Here is a 7,268-nt window from a genome sequence, read left to right as displayed (position 1 = left end):
ACCAGGAGGCAGGAAGGCGTGAGGCTACGCAGCGCAGAGCTGTTTCCAGGTCTTGATTTGCACGCTCCGTCTGACCGTTGGTTTGGGGGTGGTAGCCGGAGGAGAGACTGGGAGAGATCCCTAGTGCCCGACAGAAAGCCTTCCAGACTTGAGAGGTGAATTGTGGACCCCTGTCCGACACGATGTCTGTGGGGATTCCGTGGAGCCTGAATACATGTTGGACCAATAGGTTAGCAGTCTCCAAGGCGGTGGGGAGTTTTGGGAGGGGGACATAATGAACTGACTTGGAGAATCTGTCGACGATGGTAAGGATTGTGTCATTGCCCTCGGATGGGGGAAGTCCCGTGACGAAATCCACCGCGATATGCGACCATGGCCGAGAAGGGATGGGCAAGGGGCGTAATAGGCCTGCCGGGGCTTGATGAGAAGGTTTATTGCGGGCGCAAACTGAGCATGACGCAACAAAAGCCCGAACATCGGCAGCCATGGTTGGCCACCAGAAGCGCTGTTGGATCAGGGAGAGTGTCCGGTGGATCCCAGGGTGGCAAGCGATTCTTGAGGTATGCCCCCAGAGGAGCACAGGAGTCTTGGCGGCAGGTGGCACGAACAGTTTCCCTGGAGGACATTCATTTGGAACTGGTTGGTTGTCAAGTGCCTCCTGAACTTTCTTCTCCACTCGCCACCGCATCGCCCCGACCACACACTCAGGGGAGAGGATCGTGCTTGAGTCCCTCTCTTCCTCTCCAGAGGCGAACTGCCGGGAGAGGGCGTCAGGTTTCAGGTTTCGGGAGCCGGGGCGGTAGGTGAGGGTGAAGTTGAAGCGTCCGAGGAAGAGAGCCCAACGAGCTTGACGAGAGTTCAGTCGTTTGGCGGTGCGAAGATAGGACAAGTTCTTGTGGTCCGTCCAAACAATGAAGGGATGAGTTGCACCCTCCAGCCAATGCCGCCATTCTTGGAGGGCTAGGACCACTGCCAGGAGTTCGCGGTTGCCCACATCATAGTTGCGCTCCGCCGGGGAAAGCCGGCGGGAGAAGTAAGCACAGGGGTGTAGTTTTTGGTCCGCAGGCAGGCGCTGAGAGAGGACGGCCCCCACTCCTGAATCTGACGCATCCACCTCTACCACAAACTGCTGCTCGGGATCTGGGTGGGCGAGAACAGGGGCATTAACAAAGAGTTCTTTCAGATGGTTAAAAGCACATTGAGCATCACCAGACCACACGAAGCGAAGTTTGTTTGAGGTCAAACACGTGAGAGGAGCAGCTATACTACTATAGTTTCGGATAAATCTCCTATAGAAGTTAGCGAACCCAAGGAAACGTTGCAGCTGCTTCCGATTGGTAGGCAGAGGCCAATTTTTAACCGCTTCGATTTTAGAGGGATCGGCCCTGAGCCGCCCCTTTTCTATCACATAGCCCAGGAAATTAACAGTGGAAACATGAAATTCACATTTCTCAACTTTAACATACAGTTTGTTTTCTAGTAACCTCCGCAGGACATCTCTTACGTGCCCCACATGCTCTTCATGTGATCGAGAAAAGATGAGAATATCGTCTAGATATGCAAAAACATTCTTATCGAGCAGGTCTCTGAGTACATCATTCACAAATGACTGGAATGTTGCTGGAGCGTTTGTGAGCCCAAAGGGCATGACCAAATACTCAAAATGTCCCAAATGGGTATTGAAGGCAGTTTTCCACTCGTCGCCGTCGCGTATCCTTACCAGGTGGTAGGCGTTTCGGAGGTCCAATTTGGTGAACACCATTGCATTGTGGAGAGGGCTGAATGCAGCGTCCAGGAGCGGCAGAGGGTACTTGTTTTTAACTGTGATGGTGTTTAAGCCAGTGTAGTCAATGCAAGGACGCAGAGTTTTATCCTTCTTTTCCACAAAGAAAAACCCTGCGCCTAATGGAGATGAAGACGGTCTTATAAGTCCTGCAGCTAATGAGTCGGTGATGTATTTTTCCATTGCTTCCCGTTCGGGTTTGGTTAAGTTGTATAGTCTGTGTGTTGGGAGTGGAGCCCCAGGGAGCAGTTCTATAACACAGTCATAGGGTCTATGTGGGGGAAGGGAGCACGGCAAGTCCTTTCTGAAAACTGCCTTTAAATCGTGGTATTCACTGGGGACGTTACTTAGGTCAATATCTTTTGAGTAGTGGGGAGAGTTAGGACCCCTGGCAGGTAGGGCTGACTTTAGACAGTGGGCATGGCAATAGTTGCTCCAGTTCCGAATTGTGCCTGTGGACCAGTCTATGTGGGGGTTATGCAGCTTCAACCAGGGAATCCCTAGAATTGCGGTGTTGAGGGGGGAGGAAATCACATAGAACTCAATTACTTCATGATGGTTACTAGAGAGTGTCAGTTTAATGGGTGTGGTTCTGTGTGTAACCCTTTCTAGAAGCCTCCCGTCGACTGCAAGAACTTTCTTGGGGGAGGTCAGTGGAGTCAGGGAAAGATTGTTGTTTTTAACATAGTCAATGTCTATGAAGTTGTCATCGGCTCCGGAGTCTATCAGCACCTGGACAGGTAACGAGCAAAGTGTCGTGTGAATCATACCTGGTACCTGTATTTGGGAGGACGAGGGGGAAGATATTCGGCTCACCAGTGCCTCCCTTCCTACTGGTGAGCCCCGGCTTTTGGCAACTCGGGGCAGCTTGCCAAGAAGTGGCCACCCTGGCCGCAGTACAGGCACAGTCGGCTCCTCATGCGTCGCTGTCGTTCGACAGGGGTGAGTCGAGCCCTGCCCAACTCCATGGGCTCGTCGCGAGGTGTCGTGCTGGAATGCAGTTCAGGAGCGGTGCTCGGAGATGAGGCGGTGGAGTTCCCCATGACGGTTGAGCTGGACGGTGAGAAAGTTGACGAGCGACGAGCCATGTCCATCTTCCTCTCCCGCCGTCTCTCCCTGAGCCGATTGTCCATCCGTGTTGCTAATGTAATAAGGTCATTTAGTGAGTTACATTCATCCCTTAAAGCCAACTCATCCTTTATCTCCCCAGCGAGCCCCTTTTGAAAAATTGTTTGTAGCTCAGAGTCCCCCCATCCGCTACTGGCTGCCAGAACCTGGAAAGTTAATGCATATTGAGAGACCGAGTGGCTACCTTGACGCAGATCCAGCAACTGGCCAACTGCTTCCTTGCCTCGCACCGGGTGATCAAAAATGCGTTTCATTTCTCCGGTAAACTGTTCATAATCATTTAGCACTGCCGATCCTTGTTCTGTGATTGCCAAGGCCCAAGCGGCCGCTTGTCCTGATAACAGACTCATAATGAAAGCGATTTTTGACTGGGCAGTAGCATAAGTACTGGGTTGCTGGTTAAACACTAATCTACATTGTAGCAAAAACTGAGCACATGTGCCTAAGTCTCCAGAATACCTAGCAGGAATCGGAATAAATGGCTCTCTGGGAGAAGACGGCTGGGAGGCTGGAGGGGTTGCCGCCGATGGAGAGGGCGAGCAACCAGAGGAGCTGGACGACGGCAGTTGGTGACTCATGGCTGCCATCTGCTTGTTCAGCTGGTCCACACTGGTGGTGAGTTGCTGTAGATGGTCCATCACTTGTTGCAGGGTTGATTGGTGTTGTCCAACAAGTGCTCCTTGTGCCGAAAGCGCACTCCTTAAGCGCTCTGACTCTGCTGGGTCCATTATGGCCGGAACATTCTGTTATGTGCCGTGAGGCAAAGCAAGGCCAGGACCCAGGATGCAGAGTGAGAGACAAAGTCCACAGTTTATTGTTCACAAAAGTATCAACAGAAAATCACCTTGCTCAGGGAAAAAGTTCTAGAAAACAAAGTAGCAACCAAAAATCACCTTGTTCAGGGATGAAGAAACACTAAAGCGCAAAGTAGCAACATAAAACACTAGGGACCAAAGTAGCAACATAAAGAGCCGTCTTAATAGACCGGTAGAACGAGAAACAAAAACCACTACAAGCCGGAGACCAGGGACTAGAACACAACACGGGTGTGGCAGGAGGAGACAAGCAAACGTAGCAGGTATAGCAAGGGAATGTTCCGGCACAGAACCAAAGGAGGGGCTGGTTAAATAGGTTGTTGGCTCATCAGGCTGATGAGCCTCAGGTGTGGGAGCAGGCCTCTGCCTGCGAGGTTGGCGCCGCCTCCTGCCACACTCTGGAACTGCTAGAGAGACAACAGAACCATCACAGAAATGTCTTTATTCATGCAAATGAGCCAATGCTCGTCAATCAATAGATTTTCTTTGGTGTGATCCACCAAATCTGACTTTACAATACACAGGGGAGTATATTACTGCATGTCACCTCCTTTCATGATCCAATTTACATGAAGACAAATTATCCAAGGTTATTGTTGTCAAACAGTAAATGCTGCTTACATGTCGCTCAGTTGAAGTATTAAAAATATTTGCCAAGCCTGTGCTGTTTTTTTGTGTTTTGCTCTTCACAGTAAGCTCACTCCGTGCCAATTCTTGGAATTCTATTGACACAACTGGGTCTTCTTGATGACACAAATTCCATAGTTCCCATTTCGGAGTTTGATGTTTGTGTGCCATTTTTAAACACAGATAAGATTTTATAAACACATACACACAGTGTTTAACAACAGGGCCTCAGACCATTGAAAGTTTCCTTTGATGTGGACTTTATTGTGCTGCTTGTCCTTTTTCCTGTTAAACACTACCTGGCGCCTTTTCCCTAACATGGGGATAGTGGCACGGGATCCTCAGGATGGGACATAACCGATTCAGCACTTCCTTGCGTCATCTGCCCCTTCTGTCTGTAGTGTGACTCGATTGCGAGGCCTGGGTAAGGGTAAAAACAAACAGCAGCCCCACTCAGAAGCTTTGATCTCCCATTTCCTGGTTCATTTTTTTACGTGTGTTTCTCACAGAGCATTTGTTTTTGTCTCTTTCACTTGATTACCATGCGCTTCCTCACACATTTTCAGTCTGAACCAAAGACAATGTGTTGCAATATAATAGGTTCATCCTACAGGAAGCTATAAAGGCCTTTGGGTTATTGTCGCCATCGTTTTTCTTTTTTCATTTCTGACATATAACCCCGGGTTTACACCGGTTGCGGTTGCGGTGCGGCTGCGGTGCGGTGCGTCTTGACTGCGTGCTCCGGACGGGTCGATTTTTTGGCCAATCCACACCGGCTCCGCACAGCTGCGGTCCGGCAGCTCCGTCGCCGACCACTTCCCGCCGTGTCTCGTGTGACCGCGCGGTCATGTGGCATTAAAAACAACGACAAACACACAGAAAGTCTGTGCTCAACAGAGAAGCAGAAAGAGAGGTGGACTTTTTTTTATTTTGTGGCTTTCTACCTCCAATATAAACCTCTCCTCGTCCATGTTCGCTGGTGTCTAAACCGTGAATGAGCACCTCGCACGTTAACTCCAGGCCCGTCTACGCCCACATCACGTTTTGCTAGCATGCTTGCGAAATAGGAGCTGGCGAGTGTTTTATCTTGAAAGTTAACCGGAAATTTATTTCGAAACTGCGTTGGTCTTCCTGTCCCGCTCGATGTGTTTTGTGCTAGCTTGCCATTTGCCGGAGGCCTACCGCTGCGGCGTCCGGCAAAAATAGAAAATAGGTCTATCCTTGCGGAAGGCCTGCGGCACGCCGCAGCTGAGACGCAGTCGACACGCAACGCACCCGCAAGCGGTGTAAACTGCACCATTCGAATGAATGGAATCTAATTGCTTGCGTCGCCGGAACGCACCGCAACCGCACCGCAACCGCAACCGGTGTAAACCCGGGGTAAGACTCAATGATCATAAATCATATATGCATCCAATATTTTGATTACAAATCCATTGCATTGTATAATAATAATATAAATAATACTCCTCTTTTATTATAACTGTATTTATGATGTTGAATTGTTAATTGATTTAAATTTACATTAACTTAAAAGTCAGTACAGGTGGGATTTTTTTTATTTTTTATTTTTTATGTATTATTATTACCATTTGTATTTCCTATGGGAATAAAATGATGTGTCCTGTAATGACTGCCTGGGAAGATTCAATAGTATGTGAACATTAATTACATCTTAAAAAATAATAATAATAAATTAGTTTGCATTTCAACGGCAGTAAGAGAGGAAGAAAAAAATAAACCCAAAAAACACAAAACATTTCTCTTCCGGGAAACACTTGCTGCCCTTATCCTTCCTGGATTGCTAACAACACTTCAGGTCACTTATTTCATTCCAGTACCCCACATACTGAGTGCCCTATTTTCGTGCCTAGTGCAAAGCACAGCCTAACTGTGAACATGGGTGGAGCTAGATAGACACAGCTAGTAGACAGTAGACAGACACAGCTGAAAAAAAAAAAAAAAAAAAAAGAAAACCGCCATTTGAATTATGCGCCGTTGTGGGAGGGAACACAGCCAACTTGTTTGCCAACCTATGAATGTGGCTCCCCTCATTCCCTTTAAATTCAGCACACAAAAGACGTGCACAGTCTGCATGGCATGTCGATACTTCCACCCAGAGATGGTGATATTAATAATGTGTTCAATAGATTGATTTCTATACAGTAATGAATCAGAGGGACTGATGTGTGCTGTGTCATATTTATGAATGGAATACAATGACATCCATCACACCCGTCCGTGGAGCTCAGAATCTGTTTGCCTGTGCCTTGATCAAATCCACCAAAATCGTGTTGCTGCACCACAACTTAGACCTGCTTCTAGATGGTCTAAATTGCTGTCTACTTTCTGTCATCAAATTGCCAGGTGTGTCAGGCAGCGGTGCATAATAGAAAACGTCCCCGGTTTCATTATACTTTGCATCTTATATTGAAGTTTTATACTGTCAAAAATATCTGTTCAAATTAAACAATCTGCATATCCCTGTACAATAATTCCATTCAGAATTCTACATGATTTTAGATGAGAACCAAAACAAGAGCTAAAACTATCAAAAATCTAGTTTGGCAAATTTAGATTGATAAATCCAGAGCGTGTGTAATGTAACAATTTATATACTGTAGTTAAGTATTATCAGTATTCTACACGAGGTAGTTCAACAGATTTTGTCCCGTTCAAATTTAAAACCCTAATGGGTAAAAACAGTTTTTTGTACAGTGCAGCAGTACAATAGAACTGCCAAAAGAATTAAAAATGAGTGGATCTTTACATGTGTTTAATATGGCTCTTAAATTTTGGTTACAAAGTAACTCTTAACTATTCAGTGCTACGTAAAGTAATGTTTTAAAATTTGAATGTTTGACTTTTGACATTTTTATCTTATTAACCTTTGTTGATGAAATGATGTTGTCTTT

The sequence above is a fragment of the Festucalex cinctus genome, chromosome 10, assembly GCF_051991245.1.
Source record: "Festucalex cinctus isolate MCC-2025b chromosome 10, RoL_Fcin_1.0, whole genome shotgun sequence".
In the NCBI taxonomy this organism is placed as follows: domain Eukaryota; kingdom Metazoa; phylum Chordata; class Actinopteri; order Syngnathiformes; family Syngnathidae; genus Festucalex; species Festucalex cinctus.
The sequence above is the reverse complement of the archived record's forward strand: the minus strand, read 5'-3'. Positions refer to the sequence as shown.